Here is a 20,704-nt window from a genome sequence, read left to right as displayed (position 1 = left end):
CCATCCACCCCTCCTCAAAAACGCCCCACTCACAACAGAACGTAGGAAAACTTACCAGCCCTTCTTAGCTACCATAGTAATAAATCTAAACACGAGCTTCTTCAGCATTCCGTTGGTCTCTTATGAGCACCAAGGAGAGCATCCTAGGAAAAATATGCAGGTTAAAACTCAGAAAAGTACAGCCCCCCTAGAAGAACTTAGCTGAAAAAAATCACTAAAAGAGAACCGGTCTTGTTTTTAACAAAACCAGGACAATAAGAAATACAATTTTCCAGGTTGCACCTGGATTACCCTACATGGTGCTTTGCAGGCTTTCTTCACTCTAGAATGATGAATCCAGGCATTCTGTTCTTTAATCTTGACAGCAGTGAAAGATGTCAGGAGGACATGAAATGGACCTTCCTACTGTGGTTCCAAAGTATTTTTTGTAAGAGACTTCACATACACATAATTGCCCAATTGGATGTCATATACTGGCCCATACAAATCTCTGCTCCAAGTTCCAAACACATTTCCAAATTTTGTTAAGTTTTTACCCAATGCTATCATATAAGAAGTCATAATTTTGTCCCCTACTTGTGCAGACATCCCCTTCTGTACATTATAGGGTCTCCCATACAGGATTTCAAAATGACTCAACCCTTGCTTTGCCCTTGGCCTTGTTTGTATACGCAAGAGGACCAAAGGCAAAGATTGAGGCCAAGCCAAATTCGCCTCCTGCCCCAGTTTTACAATTAGTTGTTTAATTACATGATTTTTTTTTTTTCCTACCTGGCCACTGGATTGAGGACGATAAGGGGTATGTAGTTGCCAGGCTATTCCCAAGTGCTGACTGATTTGCTCTACAACTTTTGAAATAAAATGTGACCCTTTATCAGAGGATATAACAGCTGGAACTCCAAACCTTGGTATTATTTATTGTACTAATGCTTTAGTTACCTCTTGAGTTTTTGCTGTTCTGGTAGGGAATGCTTCTGGCTAACCTGAAAAGTCATTTGTTAGTACCAACATATATCAGCACCCCCCTTTTCTTGGGAGTTTCAAAAAATCATTTTGCCAATGTTGCCCCGGTCCATTTCCTTTCCCAATTTGACCCATTTCTGTCTTGGATATATTCTTCGGATTAGCCTGGAGGCAAAGATTTCATTGCTGTGCTTCTGCTCCCCAATGTCTCTTTCTGTGTTCTTTTCTTACTAAAGGCCAAACTAAATAGGAGATAACAATAGCTGTTCCCTGTGGGGTGTGAGCCCACCCTTCCTAATTATATGATCCCTCTAGAACTATAATAAGTTTCCGGTCTTCCTTAGTATATTCTGGCTCACCTTCTAAAGAGACCTGGCCATCGGGGACTGGGGCACTTTCTACATTTACCTTTTGCTTGGGCACCAGTTTTGCCTCTCTCTCCACCAGATCATTTCCTTTTTCTAATTTCGAGCTCACTTTCTGGTGTGCCTTGATATGCATGATTGCCACCTTCTTAGGAAGTTGAGCTGCCAATATTTCTTCTGCATGTTTGATATGTTTGCCTTAAGAGTTCAAGAGTCCTTTTTCTTTCCAAATTGCTCCGCGCGCATGCACGACCCTGAAAGCATACTTAGAGTGCGTTTAAAAGTTCACAGTTTTACCCTGAGCTACTTCCAGAGCATGAAAAAGGGTGATTATTTCTGCCTTTTGTGCTGAAGTACTTCTAGACGGAGGTCCAGATTCCATCACTTCAAGGTTAGTAATTATAGCATAAGCAGAATGCCTTTCACCGTTCATGATATTGCTGCTTTCGTCCATAAAGCAGTTCTCAGTGTTCTCCATAGGACTGTCATTTAGATCTGGTCGGCTGGATTATGTTGCTTTGATGGTTTCCAGGCAATTATGATGAGCTGGTTTTCCAATATTACCACTGAGGAAAGAAACTGGGCTGACAATGTTAGCGACGATGATTTATCCTGATATTTGAGAAATTTTTGTGGGGAAGCCTATGTCCCCCTTTTTCTTGTAGAACTGTAGACACCGTGTGGGATACTAGCACAATCATTTTCTGACCCATGGAAAATTTTTGGGCCTCCTATATGTTAGGTACCACTGTTGCAACTGTTGCAACTGCCTGCAGGCATGCAGGCCACCCCGTTGCAGTTGAGCCTAGTTGTTTGGAGAAATAGGCCGCTGCTCATTGGTACGGGTCAAGATCCTGTGCCAGTACACCCAGGGCTATTCCCTGCTTCTCGTGAGAGAATAGAAAACATGCTTTACTCACATCTGGGAGTCCTAAAGCAGGCACTGTCATCAAAGCCTTACCAAGTTCTTCAAAGGCTTGTGTAGTTCCTTTATTCCCTTGCAGGTGTTTCTGATCTGTGGCCATTAGTGCATACAATGGCTTGAAAAGCAATCCATAATCATAAATCCACAACCGGCACCACCCTGTCATGCCCAAAAAGGTCCGTAATTCTTTTACAGTTTGATGCTTTGGAGTTTGGCATATAACCTCCTTTTGAGCCTGTCCCAGCGTCCTCTGTCCTGCACTAATTTCATATCTCAAATAAGTTACTTGTTGCTGTATCATCTGGGCTTTCTTTTGTGATACTCATTATCCTTGGAGCTCCCAAAAGTTCAGTAAACTTACAGTTCAGGTTATGCACGTCTTCTGTGTTGTGGTAGCGATCAAAATGTGATCCCCATATTGTAGCATCTGTCCTTCATCAGATGGGGCTTCCCAAGATTAAAGATCTTCAGCAAGCTGATTTCCAAATATTGTCGGGCTGTTCTTAAATCCTTGTAGCAACACCGTCCATGTGAGCTGCGTTTTACATAAATCTTGTCTGGCTGGCTTCACGGAGAGAGAGGCAAAAAGGCATCTTTTAAATCTAAAACAGTAAACCAAATCAAATTAGAGTTAATACAGTCAGAAAGGTGTATGGGTTTGCTACCACTGGGTAGAGATCCTTTTTCCTTCTGTTTATAACCAGATTTATATGAATTTCTTATTACCGGCCAAATTCCTTCCCTGTCCTCCCTTTTCTAAGGGTATTGTTTTATCCTTACCGGCTTTTCTCCTTCTTTGATTTTTACCTCGACGGGTACAGCATTTTTGCCTCTTCCATCTATATCAGTAGCCCATACCCCAGGATACGCTTGGTTCACAACTTCTTCATTAATCTTGCCTTCTGTAGGAACATTTGCTAAAAGCCAGCTCATTATTTTCATATATTACTGATCATTTACCTCCAGAGTAATTTCTCCTTTTTCAGATCTGATTACTGCATCCGTTTGTTCCAACAAATTTCTCCCGAGAAGTTTTGTGGGGAATTGGACAGATATTGAAATTTATCAATACCTATTTGTTTACCCAATTTGCGTTTCAAAGGTTCACAAAAATATGCCTTTTCACTTTGGCCAGTGACTCCCTTTACCCGCTATGTAATTGTTTCTTATTGGCAATCCAGCAAAAATTCAACTTGTTTCTGTTCATTGCAGGTTCCCACCAGTCTTTTTTCAAAACTTGCTACTGTCCGTTTTTCTCTCTGCCTACTTCTTCTGTACCTTCCCCAACATTCATTTTCCCAATAGACATTGATCTCTCTCTAAAGGCTTTCAAAGACTTCCAACCTCTTTAGTTCCCTACTTTCTTATACTTTCAACAATCTTCTTTTTCCCTGTTGCTGAATACTCTCCAAGCTTCATCTAACAGTATTTCCAAATTTCTACTTTCTGTTGCCCTCAGCTTCTATAACTTTTCTAGGGGAGCTTGCAATATTTTGGGTGTCAGGCTACACTGAGAGGTATACGGCTTGTCCTCCCCTCGCTCCTTCTAGCAGCGTTTTTTTTTCTGTTTTTTTTTTTTTTTTTCTTTCTTTCTTTCCTTCCTGCAGTTTAGACACAGACAAGGCCACGTGGATGGGGGAGGTTGAGTTTATCTCACAGCTTGACACAGGTCTGTAATTTATGTTACAACACAGGCCTGGGATATTTCGCTTTCTTGTTTTTCTATTTCATTCAAGTCATAATAAACTTCATATGCAATTCCAATTAGCTCAGCAATAGTTACATTCCTCAGTCCCATTAACCTTTTGCAGATGTCAGAAAAACAGCATATTAAACATAAGTCCATTATTTCCATTATTTTCCTAGATCCAATTCAATCCATGTTCTAGCCACTTTCAAACCACTCTTAAATACAATGTCCCAAGCTCACATCCATCATAACATTTAGTTTGTTCTTTTTCCATATCTCTGAATAGAACATCAATTCAATATGGGTCAGAGTTCAACAACTTAAATCCTTTTGTGGTCTCAAAATTATTAGATAACAATAAAAGCAAATTAACTTAAAGTACTGTATCTCATCCTATTTTCCAAGTTCTGCAGAACAACATTTAATTGCCACTAACTGATATAACCCCACATTCAAACCACAAGTGAATACAATATTGTTTCAAACTTTCTTTTATCAGGATTCCCCACTAAGTTACTCCAGGCTCCATTGGGCACTTTTGGGCTCTTTCAAGTTCTGTCAGGATCTGTAAGACTCTGTCAAGATGTGTCAGGCCCTGTTGGGCTCTGTCAAGCTTTGTCGATCTGTCGATCTCTGTTGGGCTCCCTCGTGATTTGTTGCGCTGTGTGTGGCTCTTACATGCTCTGTCAGTTTCTGGCAGGCTCTATCGGGTTCTGTCAGGATCTGTCAGGCCCTGTAAAGCTCTGTTGGGCTTTGTTGGTCTGTGTCGTGCTGTGTCAGTCCCTGTCGGGTTCTGTCAGATTCTGTCGGGATCTGACCGTCAATAACCATCAGAGCCAAACAGGGCTTGACAGAGCCCAACAGAACTCGATAGGGCCCGACTAATCCCGACAGAACCTGACAGCGAACTACTGAGTCCAGTAAAGCCTGAAAGAGGCCAAAAAAGCATGACAGATCCTGAAAGAACTCAACAAAGCATGACAAAGCGCGACAGGGCATGACACATTTTGACAGAGCCTTACAGATCCCGACAGAACCTGACAGAGCCCGACAGCGCCCAACAAAGCTTGAAGGAGCCCAAAAGCGCACAGTGGAGCCTGACAGAGCTCGACAACACCCAACAGAGCCCGGCAAAACCCCACAGAGCCCTACAACTCTTGACATGACCTGACAGAGCATGATAGACCTCGAGAAAGACTAACAGAGCCTGACAAAGCCTGAAAAAGGGCAATAAAGGTTGACAAAGCCTGGCAGAGCTTGACAGAGACTGTCAGAGCCTGAAAGGGATTGAAAGAGCCCAAGAAAGCCTGACAGAATTTGACAGAGCCTGAGAAGGCCTGACAGAAAATAGCAGGGCTTTACAGAGATTGAAGAAGCCTTGTAGCGAAGAAAGATCCCAAAAAAATCTTGACAGACCAGACAGAGCCTGGCAGAGCCTGAGAGAGACTGACAGATCCCGACAAAGCCAAACAGAGACCAACAAAGCCTGATAGAGCCTGACAAAACCTGACAGGGATTGACAGAGCCCTACAGAGCCAGACAGAACCTGCCAAAGCCCAACAGACCATGACAGATCGCGACGGAGACCGACAAAGCCTGAAAGAAATAAAAAAAGCCCAACAAAGCCCAACATTGCCCAACAATGATTGACAAGGCCTGACAGAGCCCAACAAAACCCAACAGAGCCCAAGCAGGCCCCACAGAGTCAGAAAGAAGCCGACAAAGCCCGACAGAAACCAACAAAGACCGACAGTGATCCAAAAGGCCAACAAAGCCCAACACTGCCCAACAACACTTGATAGGGCCTGACAGAGCCCAACAAAACCTGACAGAGCGTGAGTAGGCCCTACAGAGTCCGACAGAAGCTGACTAAGCCCGGTAGAGCCAATCACAGCCCAAAAATTCCCTAGAAAACCTGACATAGATAGACAGAGCCTGTAACAGCCTAAAAGACCTGGGCAGAGGTTGACAAGGCCCGACAGAGCCCGACAGGGCATGACACACATTAACAGTGCCCTACATGCCCTACAAAGCTTGATGAAGCCCAGCAGATCCTGACAGGTCCTGACAGAGTCCGACAAGGCCTGACAGATTCTGAGAGAACCTAACAGAGCCCGCAAGAGTCTGATAGAGCCCAACAAAACCCGACAGAGCCTGAAAGGGACTGACAGATCCTGACAGAACCCGAGAGAGTTTGCCAGAGACCGACAGAGCCTGTAAGAGCCTGATAGAGCTCAAATAAACCCGACAGAGCCCAACAGAACTCGACAGAGCTAGACAGAGCCCAACAGAACTCGACAGAGCATGACAGGGCCTGAAAGAGTCTACTAGAAACTGAGAGAGCCTGCCAGGGCACGACAGAGCATGACAGAGTCTGACAGATATTGACAAATCTTGACAGAGCCCAAAAGAACCTGACACAATCTGAGAAAGCCTGACACAGTCCTAAAAGGGCCCAACAAAGCCCGACAGAGACCAAGAGGGTCTGACAGATCCCAGCAGAACTCGACAGGGTTGGACAAATCCCCACAGCTCCTTACAGTACACTACAGAGTTCAGTAGGGCCTGACAGAGGCCGACAAAGTGCAACAGAGACTGAAAGAGCTCAACAAAGCTTGACAGAGCACGACAGGGCTTGACACAGCTTGAGAGAGCCTTACATATCATGACAGAACCTGACAGAGCCCAACAGGGCCCAAAAAGTTTGAAAGAACCCAACAGCGCCCAATGGAACCTGAAAGACCTCGACAATACCCAACAGAGTCCGACAAACCTTGACAGAGCCCGACAAAGCCTGAATAATTGCAAGAAAGCCTGACAAATCCTGACAGAGTCTGACAGAGTCTGACAGAGCCTGACAGAGCCTGACAAGGTCTGACAGAGCATGACAAGGCTTTATAGAGCCTGAAAAAGCCTGGTAGGCAAAAAGAGCCCAAAAAAGCTTGACAGAGCCCGACAGAGCCTGACAGAGGTTGAGAGAGACTGACAGATCTTGACAAAGCTACACAGAGACCGTCAGGGCCTAAAAGAGCCTGACAAAACCTGACAGGGATTGACAGAGCCCTGCAAATCCTGACATGTCCTGACAGAGCCTGATCAAACCTGAGAAAGCCCAGCAGAGCCTGCCAGAGTCCAACAGAGCTCAACAGAGCTTGACAGAGCCCACCAGGCCTTGACAGAGCACAACAGGGCATGCCAGTGCCTAATACAGCTCAACAGGGTTCGACAAATCCTGACAGCACCCGATAGAGAACTATAGAGTTTGGCAGGACCTGACATAGGCTGAAAAAGTGTCAGGTGCCAGACAAGGTCTGACAGAGCATGACAGGACTTTACAGTGCCTGAAAATGCCTGGTAAGGCAGAAAGAGCCCAAAGGAGCTTCGCAGAGCCTGATAAAGCATGACACAGATTGACAGTGCCCTATATACCCCAAAAAAACCTGACAAAGCCTAATATGGCCTGACAGATCATGACAGAGCCCGACAAAGCCTGTGAAAACCAAACAGAGCTTGATAGATCCTGACAGAACCTGAAAAGGCCTGACAGAGCACGTGTATGGGGATATAGCAGAAGATTTGGCGAGGAGATTAGTTAAATGTAAATACGCTCAAGTGAAATGCACCTGTCTGTTTTTTTAAAAAGCACATACATCACACTAATTGTTTTACTGACCTTGTGTGCTTGATGAATAGAACCTCTGTGTTAAGTAACATAGGCCTGTGAGAAACTCTAGGCACCTTATCCCTATGTCTGAGATTCCTGCTTTGTTGTGAGAAAGAGCGGGAGGTTGTGCCTGCCTGAAGCCTTGAAATACAGGCGAGCTCAGCAGGCCCAGTGATCTTTCAGCAGGGCTGAACTTACCAGCGCCCGCGTCCCTGCTGGCGTCACCTCTGCCTGGGAGCTTAGGTGTGGCTTCGGAGATCCCCCAAGTAGAGAGATAAGTAAAATAAAACTTAATCCTTGCAATGTATTCGTGGCCTCTGGCTCTTCTTGCAAAGTGCCTGCATATGTGTACACACAGATCTCGACAGAAGCTGACAGGTCCAGGCAGAGCTTGAAAGAGCCCAACAGAACCTGACAGTATTTGAAAGAGCCCAACTAAGCCCAACAGTGCCCGACAATGCTTGATAGGGCCTGACAGAGACCAACAAAACCTGACAGAGCCCGAGCAGGCCCCACAGAGTCAGACAGAATCTGATGAAGCCCGATAGATCTCATCACAGCCCGAAAATGCCCCTAGAGAGCCCGACATAGATAGAAAGAGCTTGTCATGGCCTAAAAGACCTGGACAGAACTTGACAAGGCCTGACAGAACCTGACAGGACATGATGCAGATTGACAGTGCCCTACTGAGAGAATTGGTCTGAAGATGGAGAAGTATTTGCCTGAACATCACCATCAGGAACTGAGAGAACTGAGGCCCTGACAGAAAGAACGCATGGACAATGACTTGGAGAGAGGCTCAAGGAGAAGCATTGTGTTGCACTGGTTTCTCCGATACGGGGGGGCTGCTGCTTACAATGGTTGCTGTATGGATTTTGCCTGCTGCTTCAGCCAAACCAGCCCCTACCTCCTGAAAGTTATTGTTACGAGGGTCTCTTCAACCCAGGGACAATAGCTGCCGTCCAGAAGATGTGTTCTCATCTGCAGCCTCAGTCACATCTGTCCCCCACCTGCTCCCCCAAACAATGTCCAATGAAAAGGAGCATGCCCAGAAGCTCACCAAGGGTCCTGAGGTCACCCAATGGACCAGAGAAACACCCCTGAATGCAGGTCACGTAAGCGTTGGCAAAAGAAAGCGTGAATCTTTCCAGACTGCGCAGTACAAGCCTGGGTTGCAAAATCAAGGCAGAGACTGGCCTCAAACAATGGGAGCGAGGGGGGGGTGAAGAAGCCTAAGAGATGACTCCCGAACGGACACTGTGGAGATCTTCCCACCAGAGGATCCTGAACCACGACAGAGGACCAGCAGGACTCTATGGGACCGGAGACCATAGGGATGCCTCTGAAGCTTGACTGGTGGTAAATGCAACCTCACTTCTCATCTTTACTTTTACTGTTCCCCGTTTCTTTTCCCTTCTCTTTTTCTTACTCTCTCTTTCTATCGCGTGCTGCTTTACGGGCAAGTTAATAAAGTAACACTGTTTGATTGAACCATAACCCCTTGGCCTTTTGGTTGACTTAATTTTGAGCTCTGAGATCAAGGTAAACGAACCATCACGAGTCCATCACCGAGTGGACCATGACATTTAATTGGCGACGAGGATGGGATTCTGGGAAAACAGAGGGGTGTAGGTAGTGTATGGTCTGCACCAGGGGAAGGACATTTTGTCTCAGCCGCACCTAGCCTTACACTGATTTATCAGTGAGAAGTGTCTAGAACGCAAGGGAGGTGATTCAGATTTCCCGCACACCATACACGCCTTGGTGTAGAGCACCCCAAACTCGAGTTGAGGGTTCTGTTTCCCGGAATCTAACACAAAAGATCTCAAAGTGCAGAAGGGGTGTTGTTTTCATGATAATGAGTATTGTCTGCTAGGGAGAGTGAAGGGGCAATCTTGTGTGTTTGTGTAGCTAAGTTAGGTCCTCCCATAGCAGATTTCTAGACCTCTTCAACCACTCGGGAAAGAGAAGGGTGATGCAGTTGTTGCTGTGGTTTTCGTAACTAAGTTGTGCCTTCCTAGAGTGTGTACCGCCCCTTCGTAGTAAGAATGACTGGAAAAGCTGACAATCAGGACTTTTGGCTAGCAAAAGATCGGGACTCGTTCTACACGCTTTTAGCAAAGTATGGAGCCTGACCCTCCATACCCGGAGAAGACTGAGCTCATGATAATTGGACTAATTTACAGAGTGTAGTGGACCGAGTGATTTCTTTGCAGACTAAGTGTAAGTTTGGATCAAATAGAGATAAGACTGCAGTCTGCGCTGTTTTAGGAGCCAGCCTAGTAGCGGCAATCGAAGATCGCTTCATGCGGCACAGTAATGAAAGTAAAATAATAGAATCTCTTGAAAATCTGGTGCAGGTCCTGCAAAAAACAACCTCCAATTTAGAACAACAATTAGAAAACTGCTTTCAACAATTAGAAAAGGAGAGGGAAGAAAACTGCTCACTGAAAGCTACTCTAAAGGAGAACACGGGGGTGCTGAGGGAGTGGGAGTTAGAGGGGAAAAATATCCGACACATAAATCAAATCTACCGTCGGAAAGAATTGGAGGACACGGGAAAACGTTATGACGAATTCCCACACGTGAGACCCTTAGTTAAAACAGAATACTTTTATGCAAATGAGGAGGATACTGACCCTCGCATTACAACTAAGCAAACACCTTACACTGCCACTGAGCTGGCCCAACTTAAAAAAGAGTACGGTCGCCTCCCTAAAGAATCTGAAACTGAATATATGTGGCGTGTATCCCTAACTGGGGGAGACCAAATTCAGTTAAGTGAACAAGAGGCAAATGGATACTGGGGGCATGGAGTCTTCTTAACAACTGGTGACAGACATGCCCCGTGGTCTCTAACCCAGTGAGCTGCTTACTGGGCTGGAGGGCTAAACCCCTTAGATAGGGGAGAGCCCTTAGCAATTACTGGCACATCTGATCAATTGTTAGAAAGTGTACACAAAGCAGCCTGTTTGTAAATGATACATGAAAGGAAATTAATTCCCGAATGTGAATCCCCAATGATGTTGCCAGTGAATCCTGACATGATGACTCCCTTAATAAGGGGACTTCCAGAGTCACTAAAATCTACTGGAATTAACATTCAAAGGAGAATCACACTAATGAGCCCAGTAGAAAAATCGGAAAATATGGCTAGGAGCCAGGGTAACAGAAGTGGGAGCCAGAGGAAAGGAACTAATACTAGCATGGATGCCTCTTTCACCCCTCCCCCGACTTCCTGCAATAACCAAATACTCAAAAGGTGTGGACGTGGGGGGAAGTAACACAAGAATTGATAGATTACAATAGGAAATATGGCCCAGTAAAAATCCTAGAAGAGAGGTCAAGAGGAATCCGTAATATTGAAATCAAAAAGCTGCCCCTCTCTGCCAACACTGCTGCTGTTACCGGTATCCCAAAAAAAAGAACATCCATGCATTAAAACAGCAAAGGGAGAACAGCCTAAGGCCCAACAACAATGATGGGTTTTAGGAATTAAAAAGGGAGTTCCCAGAGATATAATGGAAGGCTTACCCCTTGATAAACTTAGTAAACGAGTATCAAGGTGGCGAAATCCAAAAGAGCCTTCACAGAATGTAAAAGCAATCCTACCTGTTATACCTTCAGCTCCCTCCCCCGTCAAGGATGAAAGTCTCTCCCAGAAACAGGAAAACTAGAACCTCTATTCCTTAGTAGTGAGCGGGGGAATGGGGGATGGATTTATATCCCGCAGCTCATGCGTACCAAAGGGGGCCCTAAGCATGAACCTGTAACTTTTTTCATTGACACCGGTGCACAAATTTCTGCTCTAAGTGATGTAGATGCTGACAGGTGTGGAGTTTTTCCCTCGAAGCGACGTTTTTGTGTCCTTAATGCTTTAGGGTCAACAGAAGTTATGAAAGTTGCTTGGGTAAAATTCTTGTTGCCAGGAAATGAGAGCACAGTCACTATTAAAATGGTGATTGGAGACATTCCTAACAGTTAGCTAGGTATGGATACCCTCAAAGGTAGACAGTGGGAAGTTTCAGAAGGATTATTGTGGACTTTTGGATTGTCACATCGAAGGCTATTGCAAGTCGCACCAGCACTCCCATGTAGTCATGCTACAAATGTAAAACAATACCCGTTGCCCCTTGGTGCCAAAGAAGGCATCAAACCAGTTATACAAGAAATGTGAGTCATAATTAACACACACTCTCCTTTTAACTCTCCAGTGTGGCCAGTTAGAAAGCCCAATGGGATGTGACGACTTACAATAGATTTTCGGCAGCTAAATGCCAACACCGATCCTCTAACCACCGCAGTCCCCAATCTGGCTGAACTAATAACCATGATACAGGAAAAGGCTCATCCAATCATGGCAACAACAGATGTCAAGGACATGTTTTTTATGATACCATTGCAGCCAGAAGACAGAGATCGTTTTGCTTTCACCTGGGAAGGACAAGAATACGCTTTCACCCGACTTCCGCAGGGGTACAAACATTCTCCCACATTAGCTCATCACGCTTTAGCCCAAGAGCTAGAAAAAATACCCAAACCCGAAGGCATAGCTGTTTATCAGTACATTGATGATACTCTTGTGGGTGGAAATGAAATAACAGAAGTAGGGGTAACCCAACAGGATATAATTACACATTTAGAAAATCTGGGTTTGCAAATTCCCCCCGAAAAGGTCCAAAAACCCTCACAAGAAGTAAAATTCCTGGGAATCTGTGGAAGGGAGGGATGACCTGCATCCCGCCGGACACTCTTGCTTCCTTAGTTCAGATCAAAATGCCTGAATCAAAAACGGATTTGCAGCATGTTTTAGGGTTGTTAGTTTTTTGGAGGAAACACATCCCAGACTTTTCTGTCATTGCTAGACCTCTTTACGATTTGTTAAGAAAAGGGGTAAAATGGGAATGGACAGCTTCTCAGGAAGAAGCTATGTGATTACTAATTTTTGAAGCAACAGCTCACCAAGCCCTTGGTCCTATTCACCCTACAGACCCTTTTCAGGTGGAATGGGAGTTTGCTTTATCAGGCTTGTCAGTCACATATGGAAGAGAAGCCCTGAGGGTCCAACCCGACCTGTGGGATTTTTCTCCCGGGGTTTTAGGGATGACAAAAAGAGATACACTGCTTGGGAGAAAGGTTTGTTTATTGTTAGTCTGCCTCTAGTAGAAGTAGAGAAGATTGCACGACAGCAGCCAATCGTATTAAGAGGCCCATTTAAAGTCATAAAAACAGTCACTTCTGGGACCCTTCCTCCTGATGGGGTAGCCCAAAAGGCCTCGGTACGAAATAGGTATGCTCAGATTGAACACTATTGCAACATTTTCTCAGTATCTGAAGGAGCTTTGAAAAATCTAGCTATACAAGAAACTGAGAGCTTGGACGATGACCAAGATAAACCTGCCTCAGTGATTCAAGTCGCACCTCCCTTTTCACATGATCGGTCAGCTAGTGCTTGGTTTACTGACGCTTCTGCAAAAAGAGAAGGAAAAGTGTGGAAATACAGGGCAGTCGCACTCCATACCTCTTCCAATGAACACATTATAACAGAGGGAGAGGGTAGTGCACAAGTAGGTGAATTAATTGCAGTATGGAGTGTTTTCCAACAGGAAGCACAAACTGCTACCCCTGTACACATTTATACTGACTCTTATGCTGTGTTTAAGGGCTGTACCGAGTGGCTTCATTCTGGGAGCAAAACGGATGGGAAGTTAATAGGATTCCAGTGTGGCAAAAAGTGGCAAGGAAATTTTAAGTATTGCTAAAAAAGGAATCTTTGCTGTGGGCTGGGTGGCTTCTCCTCAGGTAGATGGGGAATCCGCAGGAGAATGGAATAACCGAGCTGATGAATTACCAAGACTGACCCCTGTACAAAAGGATCAAATTTCAGAAGACTGGGAAGGCTTGTTAGAATGGTGTACATGTAAAGCGCAAACACACTGGAGCTAAAGACTTGTATCATGAAGCTCTGGTCTGAGGCTGGCCTGTCACCAGAGAAATGTGTAAAACCTGCATATCAGCTTGCGAACAATGTTGGAGACGGCTAGAAAGGCACCCTTTAGAAGATAACCCTCTGCATTTAAGGGAAGGAAAAGGTTTGCGGGATGCCTGGCAGGTGGATTACATTGGCCCCTTCAAGAAATCAGGGGGCAGGCACTTTGTACTGGTGGGAGTGGAAATTACGTCAGGACTAGTCCAAGCAGAAACTTTTAAAAAAGCTACAGGTGAAAATACTGTGAAAGAATTGCGAGAATTGTTTGGAACTTTTCCAAAGCCACAAGTCTGACAACGGTTCCCATTTCATTGTTAAAATCGTACAAGACTGGGCACAAAGTGAAGGGATTAAATGGACTTTTCACACCCCATATTACTCACAGGCTAATAGAATTGTAGAAAGAACAAACGGCCTCCTAAAACGGCTTTTGAGACCTCACGAGGGTAATTGAGATACTCGTCTGTGGCAAGCTGTCACAGGGGTAAATGACAGGTGGGGGGTAAATGGATGCCCCAAAATCACTGCTTTCTGTCCAAAAACCCCTTCCTTGATTCCCTCTCTAAAGGGACCAAATGATTCCAAGGGTTCAGCCCATTACTCGGGACAGCCAGTCCTGGTGGAACTCCCCACTGTGGGAAGTGTACCACTGGTATTGAAAACTCCTTTAAACACAAATTCATGGGTAGCTTCCAATGCCCTGGGCAAGGAGCATCAGATAAATACCCGCTGGATATTTCCATCATTTTAATTATTTTTGCCTCGAAGAGGTGAGTCCCGTTTGTTTTCCTTTCTGCAGAAGAACTCTGAGGGACAGAGAGAATAACGTGAATCATCCAAGAATCAAAACTGAAGGCCTAGTTTGTGAAGATGACCAAAAGTATAATTGTGTGGAAAATGTAGTTATGATTCGTGCTGAAGGAGTGCAGCTATGCTGCTTGCATGAAGGCTTGCAAGGGGGACATTGCGAGGGTTGCAAAACACATTGTGGTTGCTGGTGGGACCCCCTCTTAACCAAATAGGGCATGGAGCTAGTGAGGCGCAGAATGACCTTACAGCCCTTGAGGTTATAAAGAAGGTATGTATTTATCTATGACGCCAGACACACGGGGAATCATTTCACCTAATACGTGTGTAAAATTACAGTAGCTGTGAGTTTGGTTAAATGCAGTCAAGTGTTACATATTCATGAAAGTTTTAGGAATGCCTATACTTATTTATAACCTGTCTTCGAGAAGGCGGTTCTTATTACAATGAGTTCCAGGACACCATGTCCAGAGTCTCCACCTCCGGCTCCTTCTGGTCGCAGCTGAGCAGTGATTGTTAATGACATATGGTGACCCCGACGTGATCCTGCCTGAAGAGGATCTCGCATGAAGAGGAGACAGCGTGAAACTGTGACAGCCAAAGAAGAGCTGTGGAGACAGAGCCCGGTACAGCTGATAGAGCAGCCGAGGAGAGCTGCCGAAGATCCGGATCATTGAAAAGACGCCACACTAAGAGTTGGTGAGCTACCAGGAACGGGGAGGGGGTGGAACTTATCTAAAGAAGAGGGTATTATATTATCTACATGAAAGTTGCTTCTGAAGAAGCAGGGTATTAGCCCTCTGGAACTGGCTTTACAAAGGAAGGACTGTGTTACTATGGGGAAAGCACTAGTGAAAGATGCAAAGAAACAACTGAACTGTTAACAACATGTCACTTGTTGCTAGAGACTTTCAGAGGATTAAAAGAGCAACGGGAACATGCAGAGACAGCGGGGAGGGATGGTCTTCCTGGCTCTCCTGGGCCAGATTCAGAGGAAAAGGCGAGATTAAGTACTACTCCAACTCTCCCTGTTACTAAAGGTTTGTCAACACCGCCCAAGTCCATATTATCTGATACGGATAAGGATCCGCGACACTTTCTTGGAAAGTTAAAGGGAATAGAGGAGGAGCGTACGTATGTGTGGCCCCGAGATCAGATAAAAGCTATGAAAGACTCACATGAAAAAACAGCGTTGGGTTATATACGATCTCGGGAGGGGCCCCCGGAGCACCGGTCAGAGTAGTGCATTCAACCGACTGCTCCGCCGTCATCAATCACGGTTCAAACATGTGCTCCACCATCATCAATCGCGGTTCCGCCGTCTGCGTCACCGCCATTGGTCACAGTTCAACCTTCTGCCCCGCTGCTATCAGTCGCAGAATGAAAAAGTGGACTTTTTTTTTTCCTATCCCCCCTTGCCTGGAGATTTAGGTGAGGAAGATCCTCCTGTGGTGAGCCAGAGTGAGCCAAATAACGTAATTTCTATACACCTAGGTCCCCTCAGCCTGCCCCCGCCCCCCTCCCACGCTGCTGCAGAGCAAAATCCTGAGGGTGGGGGTAGAGTTTCAGAGCGTAAACCGAACTTACCAAAAAGCTGGGATTTAACCCCCAACACTTGGAAGAGACACTAATTGACACACCACAATTACAGGCACGATAAATTCCTGAAATCCTGAGGCAGTCAAGAGACCTCGCATATCAAGCTATGATAAAGGTGCCTGAAACCGACAAAGCAGCCAAATCATTTGCAACTATTAATCAGGGTCCCAATGAGAATTACATGCAATTTATTGACCATCTTCAAGAGGCCATCAATAAGCAGGTTGAAAACTTAGAAGCTAAGGAAGCACTGGTGTTGAAATTAGCAGTAGAGAATGCTAATGTTTGCTATCAACATATTATCTGCGAGTTTTACAGTACATATTATGTGTTTCTGTGTGTTGCCTCTCTGAAAATCAAGCAGCTTGTCAGGAATGTGAGTTAATTGTTTCACTGGTCGTTGTTAGAATTGTTTCTTTGTGGTATAAGTGCGCCGTAAAACCTTCTCCCCACTTTTCCCACTTGCGCTGCAAGCAGCCCTGTGCTTTCCCCCCCTCCCTCCCTCTTCTCGTAGTTTCTAGTTACGAGATGGGGTCAGGAATGACTGTTTTCAGTCGTGTTCATAAGAAATCGGTATTGGGAGGTGTTTTAGAACATAGGAAAGCACTTGGAAATATGAGGAAGGAAAATCTTGTGAAATATTGTAATAAATGGTGGCTGCTGTGTAAGTTTGATGATTGGGAAAAGTGTCCGGAGAATAGAACCTTGAAGTATAACTCTTTGTTGTTTCTAAAGTGAGAAGAACAGGAGAAAAATAAAACTCTACAAGAGATCATCGAATCATTTCAGACAGTTTTACAGGTGGAATGGTTTGAACTTCAACAAGCTGAGAGAGAGTTAACTGATAACACACAGGTCACAGTAAACTTGCTGAAGTCTGCAATATGCTCTCCTCATTAACCTGTTTTCTTTGTGGGTATCTATTTAAGCATGTTGCAGTTTTAGTAGGCCTTTGTTGTGTGGTCCAGTGATTTCACAGACTGTTAAATAACGAGAATGAGACTCAAAATGTGCGTTTTGTGATAATACAGAAGATCATGAGTAATTTAGTTCTTTACTGTGTGAATGTGATGGTAAAATTTTGTGTGTAGTAGCTGTTATTTTTCTTTCTAGCACACTAGCTTTATTCCGGCATTCAGACTTGCACAACTCTGTGATGGGCTGTGTTTCATCACTATGTACTAAATTTGGCTCTTGTGTATGCACACCAAGTAAAGAACCCTGGTTTTGGGATAACAGTTGTAGCACCCCAGATGAGACACTGATAAAAGCCTTGCCCGGTCCAGCTTGCTGCAGCGGCGGGGGGGGCCGGTGCCGATGGGGCTCCAGCGCACACTGACCTGTTTTGTCAGGGAGACCCAGCAGCACCACTACCTGGCTGAGCAGTAAGTGGTTCAAAGGTGCAATGCTAAAATCGAGATATTGTCTTGAATAAGTGTAACTCTGATCTGTCTGCATATTTGAACTTGGTATTTGGTTTTCATATCTGAGCTCAGTATTTTAATTTGCATATTTATATTTGGTACCAAAATAAATTTGTTGGGGGAGATAATTACAAAATGGGAACCGGTTCCATTACTAAAATTCCACCTTGCTCCCCCTTAGGATGCATCCTTCCGCATTAGAGTAATTGCTTCTATTGTTATCTAGTAATTTTGAGACCAGAAAAGAATTTAAATTGTTAAACTCTGATTTGCATTGGAAAAAAAACAAAAAAAACAAAAAAACCCCACACTTAAATGTTACGATGGATGTGAACTTGGTATTGTATGAAGATGTATTTAAAAGTTGCTACAGTATGAACTGATTTGGATGTAAGAAACTCAAATAATGGATTGATGTTTAATATGCTGGTTTTTTGACATCTGTAACTTGTGAAACGTAAATGGGGCTGAGGAATGTAACTATTGCTGAGCTGCTTGAAATTGCATATGAAGTGTATTATGGTTGAAATGAAATGGGAAAACAAAAAAGCAAAATATCCCAGGCCTGTGTCGAGCTGCGAGGAGTTTGCCAGAGCCTCCTACTTCATACCAGCGATTACGCCAGCTGCGTGGCCTTGGTACATCTGAACTGCAGAAAAAAAAAAACCACAAACAACCTGTCTTCCTGCTGCTAAGCGGAGAAAGGGGGGCTTTAGTCCCCCTGCTCTGTCTTTTATGTTCCCTGGAGTATTGTCACCCATCCTTGTTGTGGCACTGTGTTGCTTCTCGACATTGAATGAGGGGTTGTTGGTGTTGTTTCTTTTTGCTTCTGTCTTGTTTCTTAGGTTTTGGCACATCTTAGGAAAGAGCTCATCATTTTACCTCCTTGCTGAAGTCAGTCTTTTCACACTGGTCAGCTTTTGGGGGTCAGAGCGCTCAGTACTTCTCTGGGTCAGACTGGTACTCATTTGGGTGTGGAGTAGAGCCAGGCTGGTTTGATGTGGAGTTCAAACTGATTTGTTTTCATGTTGAGCTGGACGTCTTCCCATCTCAGATGGGGGTGAGAGGGAGGTTTTATTCCCCCCCGCGCCCCTCCCCTAAGCAATGTTACTGCTAGAGACCTGTAATACTGCATGAAGGAGTCTGAGGGTGAAATTTAAAGGCATCACCAGTGGATCCATACTTCTAATGAAGCTGGGAAATTAAACAAAAATATTATATATATATATATATATATATATCACAGTATCACAGTATGTTTGGGATTGGAAGGGACCTGAAAAGACCATCCAGTCCTATCTCCCTGCTGGGGCAGGAACGCCTAGGAGAGGTCGCAAAGGAACATGTCCAGGCGGGCTTTGAATGTCTCCAGGGAAGGAGACTCCACAACCTCCCTGGGCAACCTGTTCCAGTGCTCTGTCACCCTCACTGAGAAGAAGTTCTTTCTCAAATTTAAGTGGAACCTCTTGTGTTCCAGCTTGATCCCATTACCCCTTGTCCTATCATTGTTTGCCACTGAGAAGAGCCTGGTTCCATCCTCGTGGCACTCACCCTTTATATATTTATAAACATTAATAAGGTCACCCCTAAGTCTCCTCATTCTGTGGTAACTGGTTGTAAGAGACTTCTTAGTAAATTCACTGTGCTAGTTTTTGAGGTCATGGGAGAAAACGAAAGAAAAGCTGTTTTTTGAGACTAATAGAATGCCAAATTCGGAACAAAGTTTTAATACATGAATTCTTGTATTTGCCAGAAAGCCCTGTACCTCTCTTGGGTCAAGATTTGTTAAGTAAATTGTAAGCTGAAATAACGTTTTCTGAGAATTCTGTTTAGTTACATGTCCTACAAGAAGCTGCTTGGATGGTGCAGATCTACTTGTGCAAGTGAAAAATTTCCAGGGAAATTTTGAATGCTCTATTTCCACTAATATTAAGAGTCAGTGTTTCGATAAAGCAAACACTGCACTGATAGATCTGAAACAGGACTTCGATCTGGTAAGGGAAAACAATATCCAATAAATATGACAGCCAAAATGGAGTTAGAGATTTTGAGGAATAAATTTATGACAACCTTACAGGCTGACTGCATTCGATTGGACTTGCAGATTTGTCTGTTTACAGCTACAACATAGAAAAAACCTGTGGCTCTTGTGGGACAGTATGATGAGATTGCTAACAGACTGATATACTGATTGTTACTCTGATCAAGAAAAGCAGGGAATGAATTTAAGTCTCAAAAGGCCATGATCCTTTTGTCATACATGTACCATTTGTGAAGCTTAATTTTGATTTTTTTTTATTTGCAATCTATGTCTTTGTAAATTGCACTAGCTGGTTTTCTTAACAGCACAGCTTTTGGCATGCATAAATGTAAAATGTAAATTGCTGCAGAACCTGCAATTCTTTAACATCAGGTCATAGGCCATACGTGTATCTGGTCTGATCCTACATACTTGCACAGTTTTTGTTGAGGGTTCAGGAAAGTCTCATAAAGCTGTAGTGGTTTGGTGTGAAGATAACAATTGGCATCATTCTGTAAAAATTATTGAAGGTTCAACCCAATTAGTAGAACTTGGTGCAGCCTTACATTACTTAGAGCTTTTTAAGGAGGAACCTCTAAAATTGATTTGAGATTCTGAGTACGTAGTCGAGGTCCAACGTACGTATCTGATTCTGAACTGTGTTTTTGTTTTTTTTCTTTTTTTAAACAAAAAGGGGGGAGAAGTAGGGAAAACACCACAAAACCAATTGTCAAAAGCATTGTATGTGATGAAACACTTTGCAAGTGTGACCCAAAAACATGCTAAATCAGAAGGAACCTACGTTAGTTGTGGTCAAATCACTAGTTAATGGTCAATGGAAAAGGCCACATCAATTGATAACCTGGGGGAGAGGCTATGCTTGTGTCCTTACAGATCAAGGGCCGCAATGGTTGCCAGCATGAAATGTGAAATCTGTGTTATCTTCCTGGCAATGATTGCTGCATCTGCTGCGCTTTGGATGCCTGCACAGACAAAGACTAACGTGGATTACTTTAGCCAACATGACTGACCAGGACTCTATATGCCTAGTTATGGCATCTCTGGAAAACCTGTTCCACACATGCTTGGTTGGCATCCCCCTTGATAACTACAGCAGCATCCCACAACTGTTTCAAAATAGTGATTGGTGCAAAGGCATTGCAACGAACTGTAGTAATACCAACATGGCACTTTGGATTAATTACCTCCTGGAAGCAGATATTGAACCACAGGAACTGGAATTGCTGGCATCTATGTC

Source organism: Patagioenas fasciata, chromosome W (genome assembly GCF_037038585.1).
Source record: "Patagioenas fasciata isolate bPatFas1 chromosome W, bPatFas1.hap1, whole genome shotgun sequence".
Classification (NCBI taxonomy): Eukaryota; Metazoa; Chordata; class Aves; order Columbiformes; family Columbidae; genus Patagioenas; species Patagioenas fasciata.
Note: the sequence above shows the minus strand (reverse complement) of the source record.